This window comes from Rhincodon typus, chromosome 9, assembly GCF_021869965.1.
Source record: "Rhincodon typus isolate 14 chromosome 9, sRhiTyp1.1, whole genome shotgun sequence".
Taxonomy (NCBI): domain Eukaryota; kingdom Metazoa; phylum Chordata; class Chondrichthyes; order Orectolobiformes; family Rhincodontidae; genus Rhincodon; species Rhincodon typus.
The window spans coordinates 79,026,862-79,051,861 of record NC_063340.1 but is presented as its reverse complement, the minus strand read 5'-3'; the positions used below and the strand labels follow the sequence as shown (position 1 = coordinate 79,051,861).

At 38.5% G+C, this 25,000-nt stretch overlaps 1 protein-coding gene across 1 annotated transcript in view; it reads right to left on the bottom strand.

Moving 5' to 3' along the window:
* Nucleotides 1–25,000, bottom strand: part of sdccag8 (SHH signaling and ciliogenesis regulator sdccag8) — a 202,856-nt gene that overhangs the window by 53,258 nt on the left and 124,598 nt on the right. The window lies entirely within an intron of this gene.

Genomic DNA, 25,000 nt, shown 5'->3' with positions numbered 1-25,000 from the left:
ATTTTCATCTTTGTAGGCATGCCTGTACAACTCTCTCCGTACTCAAGTCTAGGTGGTGCTAAGGAGGCAAATTAGAAGAGCTGTAACCTTTTGGGACCCAAACAGCCCTGCATCCTCTTACCTTCAGCTGCTAAATGCCATACAAACAGCTGAAATAATGTCATTCCATTTGTTCCTCTTTCTATTTTCTGTTTACTGACACTTGGCATTGAGATTATTATAATACCTACAATAAAAATACAAGCATAATAAAGGATATACAAAGATGAAGAAGGACTGTGAAGTTGGTCAAAGGGAAAACTCTTACTTATAAGGAATCTGATTTAACCACAAGCCAGATAGCTTGAAACACAGGCACAAGTAATTTCTAACGCAGCATTCTCCAAAACTTTGAGTTGTGGCAACTTTTTCAACTTAAAACTTTGAATAATGTTTCTAATTAAAAGAGTTACGTTAACGTATTATTTCAACCTTCTCAAAAACATCACCTTTCATTTTTCTCTGGTAATCCTCCAAAATAGACTGAAACTTGAACAAGATTACTGTTTAGACTTTATGAAAATGTAAAAAGCATTAATAATTGTCATTTTATTTAAACATATGGATTTGTTAGTTTGTGACATATAAAAATCAAGTTTTTGCCTGTCTATTGCTCTCCCAAAATATTTTAAGCCTCACTGACTTGCACATTTATTCAATGATTAGCTAAGCCAAATCAACCCATAAATGGACAATCAATTGAGTTAGTTTGGCTAATCTAGGCTTGTACTCTAATTGGACTCAGTGTTCCTGAGCCAAGACAGAGAAAGTTGTCCAATTTGAAAAAAAAGGAAAAATTTAGGCAGCTGAGAAGTCACTGAAATAAAGATTCATATCAGACTTGAAATATTAAATTTGTTTCGCTCTTCACAGATTCTGCCAACCCTGCTGAGTTTCTCTGGCACTTTCTGGTTTCATTTCAAATCTCCAGTATCAGGAGTACCCTTCTTTAAAGCATTTGAAATGTTTTGCTTTGTATTAAATAGGTTTTAACATATACTTTTCGTAGGCAGTGGAGCATTTTGATAGAAAATAATATTTTAGAAAACGTTCAACTTCTTATTGAAGGAGCTCCCATGTTACCATATTTCGCCTATTCATCTAAAATCAGTCACCTTGACACTGGAAAGAACTTCAGCATTATGACTGATGAGCTCAACTGGTCTGACTTGGCACCTGAGGTATGAGTTGTAGTCACAAGTGAGGCAATTGGGTCTCAACAAGCAGCAAGGAGAGATATGGGATGGTGTAGTTTGTACTTACAGCCAACGAAAGGCCATAGGACAGCAGCAAGGTTGATAAGATTAAAATATTTGAATAAAATTTAACAAGATAGTCTTGTAAAAAGAAGCTACTGACCAGTGCTATCAGCATCTGGGATCTGACAAAGGAACAGAATTGAACCATGTGAACAATAAGAAATCAGAATTTTCTTTAATGCTTGAGATGTGACAAATCTATCACAAGCCCTTTTAACACTAAACATTCAAACTTAATTTTCTAAACAAAAAATGAAAACTGAGCTTAATAAACAGCTGCAAAGATAGGAAAAGGAAGTGCATGAGATGTGGCTAATGTAGAGTTCCAAAGTGCATCCAATATGATCATGGCAAAATAATGGTGCACAAAGGACCATTAAAAGGACAGAAACCACAGATAAGCATAAAAGGAAATTTCTTACATCATTTATTCCATTGAGAGATGATCCACAATGGGCCCTTGTGGGGCTGTTTTTATTTAACAGAAATATTTAAATGATCTGGAATTAAGAACTGAGAAAAGTCAAAATTAATGTCAAATTAGAAAATTGTTTTGACAATCACAAAACACTAGAAAACATATAGATTTCCAGTCAAGGACTGACACAAATCAATCAATGTAGGAAAATATAAATTATAGAACTTAAAGCAAGAATATGGAAGGAAAATGCACAAAATGGTCAGCATTTAGAGGAATAAAGGGATCTTGGACTGCAGATACCCAGATAATTAAAAGATGTAATGACTCCGACAAGAGAAGTGCATACGAAATCAAGCCCCATTACTCCACAAGTTGTATCAAAAGCATAAATGGTTTACTTTATGACCAAAATATTACATTTGTTTTGCTTTATTACTGCTATTTTGACCAAAAGTGCCTTTCACCACATCTCTTCAATAAACTCAAAAATAATATTTAGTGAAAACAAAGTTATCCTTTAAACAAATGGCAAAGTACGCTATTAAGATAGTATGCAAATTTAAACCATTCCCCCCTTAATCCTCACACACAGACGATCATACAGGACAAGATATTCTACTTATTATAGGAAGGATTATAAAAAGGAAAAGATGGATAGATATGTGAGAATATTACTAGGGATCAGGGTTTGCAATTTGAAGAAGAAACTTGAGAAGATAGGACCTTTTACACTAGATTGAAGAAGCTTAAGCGATAAGTTTATAGACGTCTTTAAGATTGTAAAAGGGTTAATGAATTGTGACAGTATGGAGGTTAAAAAAAAAATTTTTGCATATGGCGAATGCATTCGCTGCCACAGTCACTGTTAGCTAAAATCTGTAAGCTATTTCAAAGATGAATTAAGTAGTTGCATGAATGAGAGGAATACTAAAGAATACAAAGAGCTGGCAGGAGTAGATTAAGTGATTCACATTGTGACAAATACTGCTGTGGACCTGCGATGCCAAATGGCTTATTTCCGTGCTATAATATTCTATGATTGCATGAGGAAGCAGGGCACCAGAACTAAATGAAATTACGTGCCTTAATGTTTCGATGAGATATAACATACCTTACCTACTATTTCCTTAAATTGTGCCTTAAACATTGCGCAGGGCTTTTGAAAATACCATTTTAGTGTAGGTTTATTATGTTGACATGGCTAGACTGGCATAAATCGGTGTCAATAATCATTAATGAAGAAAATGTAAGTAGCTATTGGGAAGGGGAGGGTGTGGGAGGATTGGGAATGAATCATAAAATCTTATAAATAAATCCAAAAGTTTTACCATTCAGCTCAATTAGCGACGTCAAATATTCCGAACCCAATTTTTTTTATTTAACAAGGTTTTCAAAAACCATTTAAAAAATTTTCTAAAGTTTATATTCATTTGTTCAATGTTGATCTCCAGATAACCTTCTTCCTATTACTCAGTTCCTCAGTTTTCATGTTGAATTTCTTTTCATTCTTACTAGTTTATCAATTTTCTAATATTTGAATTTTATCAGCTCTGTTTACCTTGGCTGTCTCTGCTGTTTCTAATTTTCATTCACTTCAAAACACTTTCAACCTCCCCTTGTCTGCGTTTACTCTGCTATCCTTGTTGTTAGTTTACTTTTAGTCCAAGTTGCAACTCCCAGTGCTGCAAGCTGAAGGGAGACCAGACACGAAGTACACATGTTAGGTAGTAGGCAGCAATTTCTGGTCATTAAAGAGGTTTCTCTGAAGAAGCTGTGGGTTAGGTGGGTTCTGAGATTATTTTCTTTAAGGTAAAATAGTCAATCAGAAAATCTAACGAACTTCATGTGCTCTCTCAAAATCTAAGTAGGTCAATTAGTAAACTGGAGTGGACAGAATGCACATTTTGGATTACATTTAATATACTAATGTAAGTGCAGTGTACAGAAATGTGTATTTTTACAATTTATTACAACAATATATTTTCATGTAAATATATAAGGATCTCAAGCTGAGGCTGACATTTAGAAGTCAATTGACTCCATTATGTTTTTGTCTTTTTCAAATGTGAAACTTCACTGAAACCAGATTTAGATCCTTACGACATACTGTTTTATGCCTATAGCATTTGAATTATAACTACTGTAGACCATTATTCTGCGAAGACAGCTGAATGCGGTCTTAAAAGCTGCCAGCCAAGAAGCCACATACATATCTTAAGTCTGTTGAAGGCCATATGGTATCCTTTTGCTTGAAACTAGAAAGTAAATGCAACTTCAGAAACAGCATGACAAGATGATCGTATCACAGAGTATTTGGGTCATCAAATTGCACACTAACTGAAACATAAAACAGAATTAATCAACTGAAGAGTCGTCATTGTCCAGAAGAACAAGTGTTTGAATGTATGTAAGAGAACACACAGGTATGAACATAAGGAATCAATTACGAAGCATTTGCGTTTTATAGATTAGAACTGTTCTTGTACCACAGTATGGACAATTAGTAACTTCAATCCAAATGTTACTATTTCATTGTCAAAGTGATATCCTACTTAATATGTTTTGTCCAGCCTTAACGAATTGTTTACTATGAAACTAGTTCATGATACCATATTTACAACAAAATCAGCAAAAAAAAAATGACAAGGAAAGCAAGAATTTTACGAAGCAACTATTCTGTACTGAGGCAAGAGCAAAACTCAGCTGATGCTGGAAACCTCAAATAAGAATAATATTCTGGGAATACTCAGGAGGTTAGGCAGCATCAGAAGAGAGAAACAGATTCAAAACTCCAGATTTTCAATGTTCTATCTGAGTTGAGATGAAGGTGAAAGGGCTTTTAAAATGCCGGCAAGAACAGATTCTGGGATTTCCACTGCCATTCCAATTTCCAGGAATTTTAACTGTTTTTTAAAGAAGTAGTGAACATTAAAGGCAGCACTCCTATCCTTGTCAGCTACATTGTGGAGTTGTGCATTTCATATGAACCAGGAATAAGAGAATGACTTCACTGTTCAATACAATCATGGCTAATCTCATTTTAACTTCAATTCAACATTCTGAATACCACGTATCATCTTCCAGTCCCTTCATAATCAAGAATTCATTTATCTTTGCTGTAAAAATATTTAGAGATTCTGCACCCATTGTCTTTTGAGGAATGATCGTGATCATATCACGATCATGCATCTTAAAGGCATACTGTATACTAGCTGTAAGCCATAATACAACTACAGTGCTCATTAGAATAGCCTCATTGTAATCCACACTAATGAGGTTCTGAGAGGCTGGACACATGTAGAAATACTTCAACTGTCAACCATTGATTTGGGTTTTCACTGTTGCTATTGTGCTGTGAAAATAGTCTGGAATTTGAAGATGCCAGGAAATGGCTTAAATTTGCATTTCTCTATGCTACAAACAGGATAATGTCAGGTGGTCAATTTTTTTTTTGGAAGAGGATTATCAATTGACTCCACCCTCCTACACACTTTCCTGAATTGAGAATTGTGAAAAGTTGTTTGTGGAAGATGGGCAAACATTTAAAAGAAAAAAAACTACTTCATATATGCACATGCTACAACAAATTGACTAATAAAATGTTTGTATTGCCATTTATGTTGGATTGAGGGGTAGGGGATTTCTGGATGGTGAGTGGTGAAAAGAGAACTGTGGAACTTCAGGTGTCAGATGCTTGGTTGCTGCATTTACCTTCTAGCTGGACCCCATAGCACAAATGGGACAGCCTTAACAACACAATATCGCACAGTACCATGACTGTGTAGCATTGCTTCCAAAAGGCCACTGTGTAGTTCAAATTGTATGTTACTGTCACAAATCTATTTCTGGGAGGTAATACAAGACATAGAGAGTTGAGATAATTAGAGAATGAAGAAGGTCATTAACAGAGGGCATTCCAAGTACTGACTGTGATATCTTGGAAATAATTAGACACTGTAAATCCTCTCCCTGCTGGTACTGCATAAAAATCATCTTATCAATAGATAACTGGACATCTATCTTAGATAATGTCATTGGCCTTTACACAACATCGTCTAGAACAGATGGTCAGGCTGCTCATACAGATAAATAATGCATATATCACTCAACATGCAAATAAAAATCAAAGAACGGGGCAGAATCTTGTGCCTTTCCTCCGTGGCGGGTTTGTCTCTGGGCTGGGGTGGCATTTAATCAAGTGGGAGGGAGGCAGAGTGGTAAATGGGGGCTGAGCTCATAGTGCTCTTAGTAGCTCTTCTTACTAATAAAATGATAAAGATTTGCAAGGAGAGAACCTGATACCTGGGCAATGGTTGTTTTCAAAATTGTTTTGCTATTTCATATACTATCCATACACGGGAACTATTTTCAGCACCTCTAGACTTGATCATTCTAATGCATGACTGGGAGGTGTCTTGTATTCTATCTTTTATAGACTCAAGGTCATCCAAAACTCTCAATTCACACCATTCATCTATCATGCTCTACCAACTGACCTATGTCGGTTCCTGATCAATGCTTGAAATACACAGGGGCAAAGGGTGAACTCACCACCTAAAGTCCTCAAATTGCACAGCAAATTCTCCAACATGGGGTGACCAGAGAAAAATTGCCATAAATAGAATGAAAGGAAATGGTGAGAAACTACTCTTCCAATCACAGTCAGGTTCTCTCCTGTCACAAACAAAAGTTGCTGGAAAAGCTCAGCAGGTCTGGCAACATCTGTGAAGAAAAAATCAGAGTTAACATTTCAGGTCTGGTGACCCTTCCTCAGAGCTGTTCAGTTCTAAGGAAGGGTCACCGGACCTGAAACGTTAACTCTGATATTTTCTTCACAGATGCTGCCAGATCTGCTGAGCTTTTCCAGCAACTTCTGTTTTTGTTCCTGATTTACAGAATCCACAGTTTTTTCAGGTTCTCTCCTGTACTTGCTGCTAATAGGCTGAAGCTCCATTACCAAATATGGGAGAAAAGCATCCTGCGAAATAAAGGAGTAATGAAGGAGTCACTGGGGCTGTCATTAGCTGGAGTCAAAGTTCAGGACTGACTTTAGCCAAGTTTGGGCATATTGTCGGGTTGTCTGCCAGGGCTAGACAAGTATTAATGGAGGGGGGAGACAGCTGCTAGACAGTTTTAGGGAGAGAAGAAGGCTGCAAGATGGTTTGTGAGGGGGAGGAGGTTGTGAGTGCTGTAGGAGGAAGATCAGACTGCAAGATTGTTTGCAGAGGAGGAAGGGAGAAGGAGGCTGCAAAAGGGTCTTGGGGGAGAAGGAGCAAGCTACAAGATGGGGGTGACAGGAGAAGAAAACCACAAGATGGACGTGAGATAGGAGGCAGCTGCCGGGGTGGGGCAGGGTGGTGTAGGGAAGGCTGCAGTAGAAAGGCTACACTTTTAAAAGAAATACTTACTTAACAGGGATCCAAGAAACTTTAAATCACTAAAGTTGTTAATTCCTTACAAATGAATGTGGAATCTCTAGTACTGCAGAGGCTTAGGAGCTATTACATTTGGAAAAATATTATAGATCCTACTGTACACAACTTTAAATGCTAACTTTAAATCAGAGATTGAGATCTGAGATGCAGTAAAAAAAGGTACTAACTGCCTGGTAAAAATGTTACTGCCTTTGTGCACATGGAATTGGTCGTGACCTCAATAGTCTTTGGAAGGTGTGTTAAAAATAATAGTTTCTTTGTATGCAGAAGTGTGTCAGTCATTTAGGAAAAAAATTATGTTAACACATTCCTGTTGTCTTCTTTAAATATTGTGGTATCAAGCAAAGTAATGCTTCTTGTGTACTTTGTGGCTTTAAATTTAATGGAAAGCTGATTATTACAAAGAATGTTCACAATTTCTTCTAATTCTGTTTCTTTGTAAGTCCATGTAGTCCACATGTTGTTACATGATTGTATCACGTAATTAATCAGTTAATGGGAATGAAAAAAATAGCACCTGAAAATCAAAAAAGTAGTGCTTTGGAAGATCTCAAGGGGAAACCTCAAAAATGATGCTGAATTCTGTTCTCAGATAAACAATTCCTTGATTTTAAAATTCTCACCCTTGTTTTTAGACAGCTTTTCAGATTACATTGCCCTCAAGCCTACCCTAACCTTGACTGGTCCAGTCCCTCAACCCTCTGATGTGTGTTCATCTAATTCTGGTCTGTTCAGCATGTCTGATTTTATTCATTTTGTCTTCAGTGGGCTAGGGCCCTGAGCTCTTGAATTCCCTCCCGCAGCCTTTCTGCCTCTCTTCAAGTATTTCTCCTTTAACACACTCCTTAAAACCTACCGCTTTGTTGATCTTATATTCATTTACATGGTTCTATCCTCTGATACATCAAGGGTCCTCTTATTATGTCAAAACACTACACACATACAAGTTATTGTTATATTAAAATCATCATGCGAGGTAAAGAAAGAAATGAGACTTTACTATGTAGATTTCCAAAAAACCCTTCAATCAATTTTTGTAAGAAAGTTTGCTACAGAAGCCTGAGGTAGTGGGTTCTCTTACAGGCAGAGAATGGGTTGAAATTGTGTTCTGGGATACCAGTGTACAAGTGAGATTTCATCCTGTACTATTTTAATATTGTTTTTTATATATTTAAATCAAACAGCTTAGCACATCTCGAAGTGCAGAGTTGAGTATTTCAGACAAATATGGTATGCATTTGTAAGCTGAGTGTAATTTCCTGGGTCTTGAAATAAAAATCAGACCTCACAAACACTTCTATTAATTTCAGAAAGATTCATAAACTTCCTTTCATTGTAAAAGGTATTTAATTGAAAATATTTGAACACAGACAATCTATGTTTCAAAACCTGTCGAAATAGTGTCGGTGGCCATAATTATCTGGGCATCAGCATTAACAAAAATCCTTGATGTGACAGCTGTACTTAATCTTTTTTAAATGAACTCCACAGCAGAATTTATCAAACCACTGGAGTAGCATTGCTGTAAAAACAAAATTGGCACAGCATCAGAATGCATTTTAAGCAAATAAAATTTAATAGGTTCAAGACCTTGATTATTGCCGCTGCTATGATTGATACTGCATCACAGATTTCATTCATGATTATGTGTTTTATGCTAGGTGTTACACTGTTTCTCAATGCCACAGACTATTCCTATTTCCTTCAAATTCAAATTTTTTTTTTACACCCATCCAATATTTGGGAAATTACAGCAAAAACTGGGATCCAACAAATAATGGTTGCGAATACAATGCAGTTTACTAGAATATATCTTGGGTGTCACATAATTCTCCTCAACTTTGATGAATAGACACAAGATATGAGTTACTTCACCTACAAATCAACAACAGGTTGAATCATAAAAATATCCCAGGGAGCTGGAGAGGAGCCTTATCAAAAAGAAATCTTGGGCTGTATTTTATATGACAGGAGCAAGGTAAATGTTATAGGAGGAAATTGCCAGTGCTTCACCAACTTGTCCTGTAACTATACAGCAGCTGTAAAACCTTTAACTGGATGAGGTGGGACTTCTCTCCCTATCACGGAACAAGTTGTACCTCTGAGAACTGTCAGTTAGTCAGACCACCAACAGCTCTCTTATTCCACCAGATTCACTGGAAACAATGGTTGTTGCTTGGACTAAATGGATTCTCCTGAATACGAGGAGCTAAGAGCCAGGAACAAAGTAAATCTGGAGTCTTGATGGACCAGGCTAATAGGTTCTGCCTAGAATGTGGATGCTGGGATAGACAGGACAGTTGGAGTGGAGAATGTGAAGACAGATTGGGGGAAGCGAGTTTGTGTAGGGCTCTTATATGCACAGAGTAGCCAAATAAGAGCATATTGTCCACCAGCTTAAATAAGGCACATTCATTGGGCCTCCACACCATAGGAAACATGACAGTGGGAGGAGACACTTATGTGGCTATTAATTAGCCACATAAGGAAGGCCTTAATAGTTCCACTATTGAACAAACCACCTGATGCGTGTTCTGATCTGGGTAAAATATATGTGGGGGCAGGCAGGGATGGACCTGGTGCCAATGTCTTGCAGCTCAATTTTACACCTCACCATCCTACACTTTGGGAGGCTGTAACATTCAGCCTTTTGACACAGAACCACATAAGCAGCAGATCACCAAAAGTTTGGAACAAAGCTAGGTTTTAAAAGGCACCATAAAACAATGAGGGAGATATAGTAGCCTTGGAAGGGAATTCCAAAATATGGAGTTCAGGCAGTAGTGGAACAATCAAAATGGAAACTGGACAAGAGGCTGGAATTAGAGGAAAGTGAAATGTCAGTGGGAAGTTATAAGTGCAGGGGGGACAAAGATGAGTGTTGCAGCAGCGAGTGAGCGGGGCAAAGTCAGGCAACTTTGTGGCAGTGGAAGTGACAATCTTTATAATAGAGAAGCTAAACAGCAAATAGGACACAGCAAACAGTTTGGTTCATTCACATAATTCTCCTCAATTATAGGTCATTCAGTAACCTAGGAGGGGAATAAAATTGGTGGCTAGCAAATGAAGATTGTGGCCAGGATTGGAGGCAATGACTTCCGCCTTTCCAATGATTTAGTTGAAGAAACATTTTCCTCAACTAAGACAGGGTATCAGATAAGCAGCATGTCAACTCAGAGACAGTGGAAGGATCAAGAGAATTGGTGATGTGAATAGAGCTTGGTGTTTTCAGCATACATGTGTAACCTGACATTGTAGTTTTGGATGATGTTTCCAAGAGGAAGCATATAAGGAGAAATAGGATGGCCACAGGTTAGATTTTTGGGGGCTCCAAAGGCAATGGGACAGGATTGGAAAGAGATTTGATGTTAGTTTCCCTCTACAGATGCTGAGATTTTTCAGATTTCGAGCATCTGCAAAATTTGCCTTCATATTCAAGGATGTTATCCTCTGCCACAACTGGACAGACAATAATGAAACTAGGCTAGGACAGTCTCATCCAACAGAGAAATACTGGGAATAGATGGTGTAATCAGCATTGTCAACATATGCAGACACATCATGAAGCATGAAGGGGGACAGTGTCCTATGGTCACAGCAGCGTAGAATGCTACTTTTGACTTGGATAAGGACAGTCGCAGTACTGTAAAGAGAGTAGAATTCTGACTGCAGGGATTTAAAAAAAACTTATAAGAAGGATGGACAGGAAATTAGGAGGCAACATTGCATTCAAGGGTCTTGGACAGGAAATGGAGGTTGGAGATGGTGCAGTGGTTTACAAGGATGATGGTGTCACTGGTGGACCCGTTGAAGAGCAAGCCATTTGAAGTATCAGCAAAAAAAAATTAAGAAAGGAAGTTTGGGTAGTTTCAGGTTGAAGAAGCAAGAGCTAAATCTCATACAAGGTGAGCTTGGAGCAGCATGAGGGGACATGAGAGAGGAGAAACTACAGAAAAAAAAAGGCAAGTTTAGGATCAGCTCAAGGGGAATCTTGGAGAAGATTTGGCTTGGTGGGCTCCAGACAAAGGAGTAAAATAGCACTGCTGGCTTCCATCTTTGTGATAGGGATCTGTGAACTCCTCATACTTTTTTCAGTATTTTGTGCAGGAAGCAGGTGAGAGGAGTTTAAAAGGATGGCATGCAGTGGAAAAAAAATTAAAATTTTTATTCCAGAAAATAATTCTAAACTAATGAGCAGTTTTGGCAGAAGCATGCAGAACCTGATACTGTTTTATGTGGTTCATCCAAATTTGATGATTAATAGTTAAACTAGTTGATTGGAGCAGGAGTAGGCATTTGTCACATTAAGCCTGCTCTGCCATTCAGTAGGATTATGACTGATTAAAGTTGTGACTCAGTCACTTTCCTACCTGTACCCAACTACTCCATACTCCCATGTTGCTCAATAATCTAACTCAGCCTTGAATAATTTTAATGACCCAGCCTCCATTTCTGTTTGTGAAAGCGATTTCCAAAGACTAAACACCCTTCTGAGAAAATAACATTTTCCTCAGCTCCACCTTAAATGGGAGATCAATTATTTTTAAATTGTCCTCCTGAGTTCTACATTCTCCTGCATGGGGAAAGTCCTATTTGTATTTACCCAGTCAAGCTCACTTAGAATCTTGTATACTTAAACGAGATGATCTCTCATTCTTCTAAACTCCAATGTGTTCAGATCCAACCTACTTTCCTCATGAGACAGTCATTATCCATTATAAATGTTTCAAGTCTCCATCCCTCAGACTTAAAAGAGCACAGTTGAGGTCTGTACTGGGTTAATGACCAGGCTGAGGAAAAGTAATTGGTTTAATGAGGACTTGGACATCTACAGTTACAATTTTATTTGCAATAGTGATGTGAGGGAGACCACTTTGATTCCCCAGGGGCAGGAATTGTTTTGGGATGTTACTTATACAGCAGATTGGTAGCTGTACAAATGTTACAGCGAATAAAATGTACCTGTATATGAGCTTTTTCCAAGGTATGCCACACAAATGTAAGTTGGGTTTGTGGGCTGAGGTGAGAGGAAAAGGGATCCAATGATGTGACAAGAGGTAGCTGTACTTGTGGTTGACTCAATGAAAATAGAAAGGGCACGTGTAAAAGGCAAGATCAAGTAATTGACCAGGAGTTTGGGGAATTTGGAGAGCTTATGCGGAGGGAGAGATTGAGAAATGAAAAAAGGTAGTGAATTCAGAGAAGAAATGGCATGACGAGTTGAGACGAGTTCAATTCAGAAGGTGAAAGGTCACTTGTTGCAGAGGCTGAGAGGAAATACAGAGGAAATATCCTGATGGGAAACATGCTGGAGAACATATACATAAGACAAATATCTACTGATCAACATAAATCAGCGCATTAGAACTTTTCTTCAAAATACATAAAAATGTCACATTTAGCACTGTTTTTACAATAGCCATGGGCTTTATAGCTAAACAAGACTCTGAAGACATAAGACCTCACTATAGTCTGTATCTGGGGATGCAGCCAAACAATGTGCTATGTGGCAGGATGCCCTGATATTTGGTCTGTGAATAAGCTTTAGTGAGTCTTCAAGTAGAGTGCTGAAAATTCAATTGGGTGTGTCAAGTATTATCATTTTTGATTTTTAATCACTACATTTTTCCACTGTTTCAGCTGGCATTGTGTATCCTGACATCAATTGAAAGTAATCAAGGAACAAAAGAACTGCTGGCTTACAATATCCACCTAAATAAACCCCGAAACAGATGTTCACTTCTTACATGTTCAACCTTTGTCACAGAGCCAAATTAATAGAGGCCCTCAACAGTTAATTGGAGAAGTGACAGTGAATCAATTTCTGAGAACTTCTATTCACAAAGAATGACTTTTCTCATGCTTACAATAAATTGCTTGTCATTTTTGGACAATGGCTAACCTAATATATCTGTGTCAATTGGAACTTAACACATCCAAACAGTCATCAAAGATTCCATGGTGCAAATATGCCCAATGTCTCTGAATCTGTCTAGAACGTGTTGAAATAGCAACATTTTAACACACCAACATGGTCCTTGGCCAACATTTCTGATTCAAGCTTGCTACAGTTTTCCAGCAAAACTCAGTGCAAGCTGGAAGAACACCACCTTAATTTCCTTCTGGACTCAATTTCGAGTTGAATAATTTTACAGCCGGAGCACTTTCTCCCATGTCCTCACCCCAACCCCAATACATCAGGCCTTATGGCACGAGCTGCTACCACAAGCAAACCATTCTCAGCCACTAACGGTCCCCACTAATTAATCATTCATTCTCCCACCCTGACCTTTACCAATTCCTTTGTCCACTCAACTGTTTTTCTCTCTGTCTGGGCCCATCTTCACCTATCGTTTACTCCCTCCCCCTCTCTGCACGCCTTCTATAGGTAGGCCATAGGTACCAACCTTTTCTGAGCTACAATCTGTTCTGAAGAAGGGTCGCTTGACCCAAAACGTTAACTCTGATTTCTCTCCACACATGCTGCCAGACCTGCTGGACTTTGCCAGCAATTTTTGAATTTGTTTCTGATTTTCAACATCAGCAGTTGTAGAGTCATACAGTCATAGAGACGTACAGCATGGAAATAGATCCTTCGATCCAACTCATCCATGCTGACCAGATATCATAAATTAATCTAGTACCATTTGCCAGCATTCAGCCCATATCCCTCTAAACCCTTCCTTTTCATGTACCCATCCAGATGCCTTTTAAATGTTGTAATTGTACCAGCCTCCACCACTTCTTCTGGCAGTTTATTCCATACACGCAACACCCTCTGCATGAAAATGTTGCCCCTTAGCTCCCTTTTAAATCTTTCCCCTCTTACCTTAAACCTATGACTTCTAGTTCTGGACTCCCCTACCCTGGGGAAAAGGCCTTGGCTATTCACGCTATCCATGCCCCTCATGGTTTTATAAACTTCGATAAGGTCACCTCTCAGCCTATGATGTTCCAGGGAAAATAGCCCCAGCCTATTCACAGCCTCTCCCTAAAGCTCAAACCCTCCAACCCTGGCAACATCCTAAATCTCTTCTGAATCCTTTCAAGTTTCACAACATCCTTCCTATAGGAGAATTGATCGCAGTATTCCAAAAGTGGCCTAACCAATGTCCTGTACAGTCGCAACAGTGAACTCGCAATTCTTGTACTCAGTGCACTGATTCTCTTTTTTTAAAAATTTAAATACATGGTAATCATTCTTTAGTTAGTTACCTTGATTAATATACATTTTGCAGCATAAAATGAGGAGTTCAATATGAAAGTGAAAATGAGCATGAGCCACAATATCAGTTATAACTGTTTTAAAACGTACTGACATAAAGAAAAGTAAAAAAACCCTGAAAATCCCAATGAAATGTCCCCATTTTACCTGTAGGCTCACATTTAATAGATAATATTGTTTGGTTTTGTACATAGATACAGTCTGTACTGAGGTCTTAAATGGCTAAAAGCTTATTTAGTTACAAAACCCAGGCCTGTTTTTAAACAACTCAATGTATGCATTTTAAATGGAATATGTACAAGACATAATGATATTGGACAACATTATGTCTAGTCCATGGTACTTATGGACATTCAATGAACTAACTTAAATGTAGGCAAACTGTCCAAGGAATATTTTAGAGTACTGTAGATTGTGATGTTTAAGTTGATCAGGCGTATAAGACAACCCCACTTATTTCACACCTAAAATCCTACTTTCACATATACTTGGCTTATAAGCCAACCCTTCTTTTCATCTATGAAATGCTACATTCATTTATAACTGGTCTCAACTTTTCATCACATTTCAGCCTCAACGCCACTTTCCTGCCCACTTCCTAGAACCCTTTATCCCATTATTAATTAAAAGCCTATTTCCTCCTTAAATTTATTCAGTGTCCAAGTGTCGATCTCACTCTGGGGTAATGACTTTGACAGATTTATGACACTTTGAGAAAAATAATTCCTCATTATTGCCACCACTTAAACTAAACCTAGGAGTCTCATTCTAGATTGCCTGCAAGGAGAAACATTTGTTCTGTATCAATTTGGTCAATTCCATTTAGCATCTTATATACTTCAATTAAATCTGCTCTCATTCTTCTAAACTTTAGCGAGTGTTGGCCTACACTACTCAAGCTCTCCTTATAAGACAAACTTTTGATCTCTGGAATTAATCTAGTGAACCTTCTCTGAACTGCATCCAACACAATTATATCCTTCCTCAAGTAAGGGGATGAAAACGGTATGCAGTACTCCAGATGCAGTCTCACCAATGCCTTCTACTGTCGCAACAAAACTTCCCTACTTTTATACTTTATTTCTTTAGCAATAAATGCCAAAATTAGTTCCTTGCTGTACTTGTATTCTAGCTTTCTGAAATTCATGTACTAGGATACCCAGCTCCCTCTGCATTGAAGAATTTTAAAATTTCTTGTTCTGCTGATGCCAACTTCAACAAGAGGACCTCTAAAATGTCCACCTTCTTCCTCAGCAGAGGATTCCCCAGCACCGTAGTTGACAGGGTCCTCAGTCGGGTCTGACACATCTCCCGCACTTCAGCTCTCACCTCCTCTCTTCCCTCCCACAACAGCGATAGGGTCCCCCCTTGCCCTGAATTGCCATCCCCATCCCCATCCAGAGGATCATTAGCCGCTATTTCCACCACCTCCAATAGGATGCCACCACCAGATACATATTCCCCTTCAATCCCTTGTCTGCCTTCCACAGGGACTGTTCCCTTTGGGATACCCTGGTCCACACCTCCTTCACTTCTAACACCCGTTCACAGCCTCATGGCACCTTCCACTGCAACTGCAGAAGGTGTAACACCAGTCCATTTACCTCTTTCCTCCTCACTATTCAAGGGCCCAAACACACCGTCCAGATGAAACAGCACTTTATCTGCACTTCACTCAATCTAGTCTATTGTATTCACTATTCACAATGTGGTCTCCTCTACATCGGGGAAAGAAGCATAGACTGGGTAACCATTTCATAGAACATCTATGTTTGTCCTCAAAAACGACTTTGAGCTTCAAGTTGCATGCCACCATCTCTGTCTAAGGCTTGCTACAGTGCTCCAGCGAAGATCAGTGCAAGCTGGAAGAACAGCACCTCATTTTCCACTTGGCAATTCTACAGCCTTCTGGACTCAATATTGAGTTTAACAACTTAAGGGCTGAGCTTCTCCAATGTCCTTATCCCAACCCCACACTCCAGGTCTTGTTATCACATAGCCTGCTATTCCACACAACCCATTGTTAGCCACTAATTAATAGCTATTCATCTACCTGTCCTGATCCATTCCTTTGTCCAACTGTCCTCTCTCTTCGGGCTCTATCTCCACCTTTTATTTATTCTTTACCCCTATCTTCTGTACATAAACCGACATTTTCCTAGCTACCATCAGTTCTGAGGAAGCGTCATTGGATGCCATTTCTCTCCACAGATACTGCCAGACCTGCTGATCTTTTCCAGAAATTTCTGTTTCTGATTTCCAGTATCCACAGCTCTTTCAGTTTTTAAAATGTCTCTCCCTTTAGATTATAAGCTGCTTTTTTATTCTCCAACCAAAATGGATAACCTCACTAAACTCCATTAACCAACTTTTGGCCCATTCCCATAACCCCATCCATATTCGTCTGTAATTTTTTTTAATTGTTACATACATTCACATTTACGTTAGTATAGTTTGCAAATTTGGTTATAGTACTTATTATCCCCAAATCCAAGTAATTAATATAGATTGTAAACAGTTGGGGCTCGAGGACAGAACCCTGTGGCATCCCACTAGTCACGGCTTGACAACATATTTATCCCGACTTTGTTTGCTGTTTGTTAGCCAATCCTCTATCCAAGCTAATATATTATCCCAACACCATGTGATCTTATCTTGTTTATTATCCTTTAGTGCACCACCTTATCAATGACTTCTGGAAGTCCAAATATTCGACAGGATTCCCCATCACCCAATTTGCTTGTTAAATCTTCGAAAATCTCTAGCAAATTAGTGAATCATGTTTTACCCTTCATAAAACCATGCAGACTCTGATGGATTGTGTTTTGACTTTCCAAATATCCTGTTACTATTTTCATAACAACAGTCTTTGACAATTTCCCAATGACAGACGTTAAACTAGCTGGTCTATCATTTCCTAGTTTCTGCCTTCCTCCTTTTTTGAATAAGGGCATTACATTAGCATTTTTCCAATCTACTGAAGCCTTTCTAGAATCAATGGAACTTTGCAATATTATAACCAATGCATCCACTATCTCTACTGCCAGTTTCTTTAAGGTCATAGCATGAAGGCCATCAGGTCCTGGGGACCTGTCTGCCTTTAATCCCAATAGTTTTCTTAGTACTTTTTCCCTCACAATGGTGATTGTTTTAATTTCCTCCTTTTCTATAATATCTGCATTACCTTTTACTATCAGGATAGTTTCAGTGTCCTCCACCATGAAAACTGAGGCAAAATATTGATTTAGTGTTTCTACAATTTCTGTGTTCCCCGTTATTAATTCCCCAGTTTATCCTCTAAGGGACCAACATTCACTTTAGCTCCTCTCTTCTTTTTTATATACTTATGGAAGCTTTTGCCATCCTTTTTTCCTGGGAGGAACTGAATATCTCATTAAATGAATACCAGCCATTAACCTGATCTCAAAGCACATATTGTAATGGGTTCTTGAAAATAGTAGCATCATTATTCAGATTAGTAGCATTATTAGCAGAAACAGAAAACTTCTATGAATGTGAGTATGCCAAATCAAACCCCATGTCCAACAAAAGATTTCAACTCAATACCTAGCTAATTATGGAATTAAACAGTCTAGTATTGGCAGAAAACTCAGATTGCTCAAAGAATACTGAAAGACCATGATGCCAAAATTACCAGTTTCCAGTGAATCATCATCAGACAGCAGCAAAACAGAAGTAACTATTAAATCACAGCAGCATGAGTGAATTTCTATATCTCTAGCAGCCATTCTGTGGAGTGGAGAGGTTTGGAGATAATTTATTAAAAATAATAGGACACAAGAAGACAAGATTCATTGTGGTACTAACCTGAATGGCTGATGGAACAAGATTTAAGTCTATCGCAATTTCAACCATAAAATCATGCTGAACATCAGGTTTAGCACATATCCTATGAACAATGGAACGATGGATAAGGGTGGGCCAAGTTTACAATAATATTGTGTGGTAAAGGCATCCCAATAGCCTACACAAAGAATGCAGCTCATTAACCTGAGACATATTCAATCCCATATGACTGATGAGATCAAGAGTATCTAAAAGAGAAAACAGTTATACCATATTTCAACCATTGGATGCATGTCTTAATTAACCATTCAAAGGTTACATTTGCATCTAATGGAACGGATGGATGGTTTAAGGAGAAAAAAATCCTTTCACAAAGAATGAAATATTCCTGCCAACCTGCTTGATGTTTTGTGTGGTTTCATTATCAAATCATTGGATGTTATTCTTGCACCAAATGTCATCAGATAATTCAAAAAAAGAAGAATATCCAACTTAGTGGACAGAGATAATGATGATGGTGCTGTCAAAGGAGCTTTGGTGAATTTCTGCAATGCATCTTGTAGGTGGTGCACACTGCTATCACTGATTATACTAAGCTGGGTAGGGCAGCAAAGGTGGAAAGAAAGGAGTGGGAGGAAAGGAGTGGGAGGAAGGAAGTGTGGAGTAGGAGAATGAGGGTGTAGATTCAGAGTGGAGTACAGTAATGTGGTGGGAAGTGGGGTAGTGAAATCCAGATTGAATGAGGGGATGGAGGGGGCCTGTTTCTGGGGATAAAGTGGGACCAAATCCAGCAGCAAAAGAAGGGTTGTTGTTTCCAGAGGAGGGCGGGCAGGGTATTGGGCTGCTGGGTCTTTGGAGAAACAGAGTGGGAGGTGTAAATGGTTTAATGAAAGTATGGTTGGGGGTCTGTGAGGCAAGTACAGGGTCAGTTCAATAGTTACTCAGGAGTTAGATTATGTACTTAATGTCCAACTTTTCCAAGTAATCACTGGCTTAATATCATTGGAACCCTCCAAATTCTCCGATTTAAAGGCACACTTTCACACGGTTTCAGGCATAGGGAAATTATCCAGTGAAATATTCAATTTCCCATGCAAATGTATGAGAGTCTGCTGCAAGAAAAGTTCTGCAGTGTCCTATAAGCAATTCCCGTCTATACTGGAACAACTGTTTGGCCATTGGAAAATCTGGGCCATTTAAAAAAAATTACCTGTTTTTTTCTCACTTTTCCAAATGCCCATCATCCACAGCAGGTTGGTGTTTATGTCAACCCCATTTTAGTTGGATTTTGAGAGACACACCATAATATACAGTACTTCAAGAAAATAAAATAAATATACACCAATTTCACAAAACATGCAAACAAAATCAATAACCTATCCTTTAGTAAATACATGGCAAAATTGGACTTTCTGATCTGTAAATTTTTTAAGTGTTAATTAATCTTTTAGTACTTATTTAATGATGAGTACAATCATCAGCTATTTAAAAACCAGTACATTTATGGCCTTATTTATATCCAACAATTAAACATTTGGATGGATTTTGCAATCAGTAATGAAGCAGCTATGTTGATGTTAACCTCAGTGAAAGCTGTCTATGTAGCCACTATGACTTGGATTTTCCCTTTCCTATCTTAAAGACATGCATATTTGAAACAGAAGAATGCCATTTGGTTCCTTGAGCCTGCTCTATCATTCAATATGACCACAGCTGATCTGTTTGTGTCTTGAATTCCACACTACCATCTACCTCCGACAATATTTGCCAAGACAAGTGTTCAGAAATAGCAAAGTCACTTCAGCAGCCAGTCATATTGAAACAGATTGCAAACTAGGAAGCTGAAAAAAGTCGGATGATTTCTATAAGTGTGATCTTTTTTATATATATATGGTGAAATAAATGATTGGAATAAAAATATATGGAGAAGCTAAAATATCACATGCAAACTGATATTTTTAAAACAGTATTTCCTACAATAAACATTTAACATTCAATAAATGTAACATAACTCTTTCAGGACTAGTGAGGCTGCTTAGCAGTAATTATCTCCTTAGCTTGCTAATAGAATGTTATATATCAAAATTGATGAAAATTTTTTAAGAGTTTTTACAGTGAGACTAATAGATATATGATTAGATAATCTAAATGGTAAAATGTTCTTTGATTGAATGCAATCTGGGGGACCTTCAATAATACACCTTCTGTAGAAACATACGTTCACCAACAATTTCTGTATTTCCACACTTAATTGTGCATTTGCAAACCCCAGAATTTGTTGTCACTTCAAAAGATTAATGATGATGAACACTGATAGTTTCACTGTCATTTTTCGCCCAAAATCTGGACCATTATTTTTGGAAGAAACTAAAAGCTTACACTCAGCTCATTAATGTAGTAATTCCAGAAACAAACCGTTTTTGGAGCACCAGTCAGAATCCTCACCACTCTATATAATCTTATGACGGTCAAATTACAATACTACCATAGGGATGGTATTGTTATACTGACCAAATTCCAGCACTAAGAAACTATAATACTGTTAGATTGGCTAATTACAGTAATATTAAAACCTTACTGCTTTAGGTTTACAGTTTGTCAAACTGACCAAGTTAAATAAAGTTAGAAGTTTGTGCTTGATGCTGTAGTTTTCTTAAACTATCACTTTTATATTTTAATTTGGCTGCTTATATGTTACCATTTGAAGACCAATCAATGGCTTGTGTGCAGAATGAGGTGCTTAAAGGAAGATAAGTAGCTGGGCTGTAAGCAGCCATTTCCTTCATGCAACCTTTCTTCTTTCAACTATGTTATTAAGTATTTCAACTTGTGCAGCATTGAACTATATAAACTAACAAAATCATAAGTTTTATGCAGTGGATATTTGCCAGAATAGTTCCTGGGATGAGGGATGGTTCGGTTGAAGATGTTTAAGGGTTGTTCTCCTTCAAAAAAAGTTAATTATCTTATGTAAAGTTTAGATAAAATAAACAAAGAAACATTGTTTCTAGTAGCAATGCGACAGGCAGTGGTGGACACATTTAAAGTTTTGGACAAGTGGTGCTTTAAGGATGTGGGAAAGAACATCTTATCATGCATAGAGTGGTAATGACCTGAAATACTCAGCAATGAGGTAGTTTCTCAGCAATGAGGTGATAGAAGCAGAAACCATCAATCATTTCAAAAAGGAAACTTGAAAAATACTTGAAAGGAATAAACTTGCATAATAGAGCAGGAGAATGGAACTGTCTGGATTACTTTATGGAGTTCTGGTATTGACTTGATGAGATGAATAGCCAGCTTCAGTGTTCAAAAGACCATGACACTAATCTTGGTTTTGTCTAAGTTGGCTCATTTTAATTAAGGAGCTATACTTACGCTCAATGAGCATGAGATAGGTCATCAGTTAGGCTTCTCATTTTCTTATTACAATGTAGTGGCCATTTTTGAAGGAAATCATATGTGCAAGTATTGTGAAACAGAATAATTCTCAAATTTGATTTTTCATACAATCACTCATAGAACAGCAGTGAGTCTCCCAGTGTGCCTTGGCCAACCATTACTTATTAAGTTAATAAGGCCATATACAAGTCAACTGGTAATTCAGCTCAAAACTATTGATGGGATATTGGGGCAGCACGGTGGCACAGTAGTAAGCACTGCTGCCTCACAACACCAGGAACCCGGGTTCAATTCCAGCCTCGGGCAACTATCTGTGTGGAGTTTGCACATTCTCTGCGTGTCTGTGTGGGTTTCCTCCGGGTGCTCCGGTTTCTTCCCACAGTCCAACGATGTGCAGGCAAGGTGGACTGGCCATGCTAAATTGCCCGTAGTTTTCAGGGATGTGTAGGTTAGGTGGGTTATAGGTGAATGGGTTTGGGTGGGTGCCCTGAGGGTCGGTGTGGACTTGTTGGGCCGAAGGGCCTGTTTCCATACTGTAGGGATTCTATGATATTATTGGCAGAGAACAGCTACCATGGTTGTCTACAGAACTGTACGTACATGTTTTCCAAGAATAAACACAACATAAGAAATTCTTTTGGGATTAAGAGTGGGGGATAATGGTGTTAGGTGGCATTTAACCAGCTAGTAGCAGGTCTACTCTGATGGGATCTCGTAGCAAGAAAGTGAGTGACTTTACCTTCTCATCGTGGGGTGAGGTTCAAGAAGGTCAAGAGCAACGGGAGGATTTGGCTTTCCAATGACATCCCCTTGCACCCCAACACAACAGGCAGGTCATCTTGGTTTCCCAGTTAGCAAACTAGTCATTTAAAGGGACTTAATTGGTGATGGGTTGAGAAAGTCTTTGTGAACCTTCTCACCAAGAACTTAATGGATGAGCATCTCACCAGGGCTGACTCATCCAATTATCTCTTCTTCTTATGACATCTCTCTCCACCTCCAGGACAGGGAAATACCATCTCAGGTTTTTTTTTTCAGACTGAGAGGAGTATTTCCTGTGGGTGAATCAACCTACCATGCAAACATTTAATAGTGGCAGCAGGAGTACAGGAAAGTAAAAAAAAGGGAGAAATCAATCTATTTTCTATTATCATTTATACCCACAATCATCACATTTTTTTGTAAAACTATAAAGAGTCTTGTTTTAATTTCTAGGCAATGTAGAAATAAGGATTTAAGTGCATTTTATAAATTGTCTCCAAAAATGGAATCAGTATTATAGCTGCAATATAAATTTCAGACTCAAACACAGCCAGTCTCAATGCAGAATAGTACTGGCGACATAATTTACCAGTTACAAATTAGCTGCTAATTGCACTTATACAATGATCTTTTTCTAATTGTTACGCCTCACTTGAAAATCAAGTCCTGCTATTTCCAGAGTTGTTACAAAAGTTAGATTTTTTTGAAAGTATACAGAATTCCTGAATTTACCTGTCTTAGAAACATAGAAGATAGGAGCAGGAGGAGGCCATTCAGTCCTTTGAGCCTGCTCTGCCAGTCTTCACAATCATGGCTGATTGTCCAACTCAATAGCCTAATCCTGCTTTCTCCCCATAACCTTTGATCCCATTCGCCCCAAGTGCTATATCTAGTCACTTCTTGAATATATTCAATGTTTTGGCATCAACTACTTCCGGTGGTAATGAATTCCACAGGCTCACCACTCTGGGTAAAGAAATGTCTCCTCATGTCCATCCTAAATGGTCTACCCCAAATCCTCATACTGTGACCCCTAGTTCTGGACACACACACCATCGGGAACATCCTCCCTGCATCTATCCTGTCCAGTCCGGTTAGAATTTTAAAAGTCTCTACGAGATCCCCCACTCATTCCTCTGAACTCTAGCAAAAACAATCCCAACCTAATCAATCTCCCGATATCAGCCTGGTAAACATTCTCTGCACTCCCTCTACAGCATGAGCATCCTTCCTCAGAAACGTAGACCAAAACTGCACATAATATTCTAGGTGTGGCCTCACCAAGGCCCTGTATAACTGCAACACATCCCTGCTCCTATACTCAAAACCTTTCACGATGAAGGCCAACATACCATTTGCCTTCTTTACCACTTGCTGCACCTGCATGCTTACCTTTAGCGACTGGTGCACAAGGACACACAGGTCCCGCTGCATACCCCCTCTCCCAATTTACAGCCATTCAGGTAGTAATCTGTCTTCTTGTTTTTGCTTTCGAAGTGAATAACCTCACATTTATCCAAATTATACTGCAAATGCCACTGATCTGCCCACTCATCGAACCTGTCAAGATCATGCTGAAGGATCTCTGCATTCTCATCCCAGTTTACCCTCCCAGCCAACTTGGTATCATCTGCAAACTCAGAAATGTAACATTTTGTTCCCTCATCCAAATCATTAATATATATTATGAATAGCTGGGGTCCCAGCAGTGATCCCTGTGACACCCCACTACTTACTACCTGGCAATTTGAAAAGGACCCATTAATTCCTACTCTTTGTTTCCTCTCTGCCAACTCGTTTTCTATACATCTCAATACACTTTCCCCATTCCCATGCGCTTTAATCTTGCACATTAATCTCTTATGTGGGACTTTGTCAAATGCTTTCTGAAAGTCAAAATATACCAAATCGACTGGCTCCTCCTTGTTAACTCTACTAGTTACATCTTCATAGAATTCCAACAGATTTGTCAAGCATGATTTCCCCTTCATAAATCCACGCTGACTTTGCTTGATCCTACCACTGCTTTCTAAATGCTCTGCTATAAAATCCTTGACAATGGATTTGAGAAATTCCCTCACTACTCATGTTAGGCTCACCGGTCTATAATTCCCCATTTTCTTTCCACCTCCCTTTTTGAATATTGGAGTGACATTAGCCACCCTTCAATCTGCAGGGACTATTCCAGATTCTACAGAATCCTCGAAGATGACCACCAATGCATCCACTATTTCTAGAGCTACTTCCTTAAGTACTCTGGGATGTAGATTATCGGGCCCTGAGGATTTATCTGCCTTCAATCCCAACAATTTTCCCAGCATCATTTCTTTACTAAAATTGATCTCCCTCAGTTCTTCCCTCTCACTAAATCTTGCATCCTCCAACAATTCTGGTATCTGATTTGTGTCCTCTTTTGTGAGGACAGAAGCAAAGTACGTATTCAGTTCCTCAGCCATTTCTTTGCCCCCTATTATACATTCCCCTATTTCTGTCTGTAGGGGACCTACATTTGTCTTTACTAATCTCTTTCTCTTCATGAACCTATAGAAACTCTTAGCATCAGTCTTTATGTTCCCTGCAAGCTTACTTTCGTACTCTATTTTCACCTTCTTACTCAATCCCTTGGTCCTTCTTTGATGAATTCTAAACT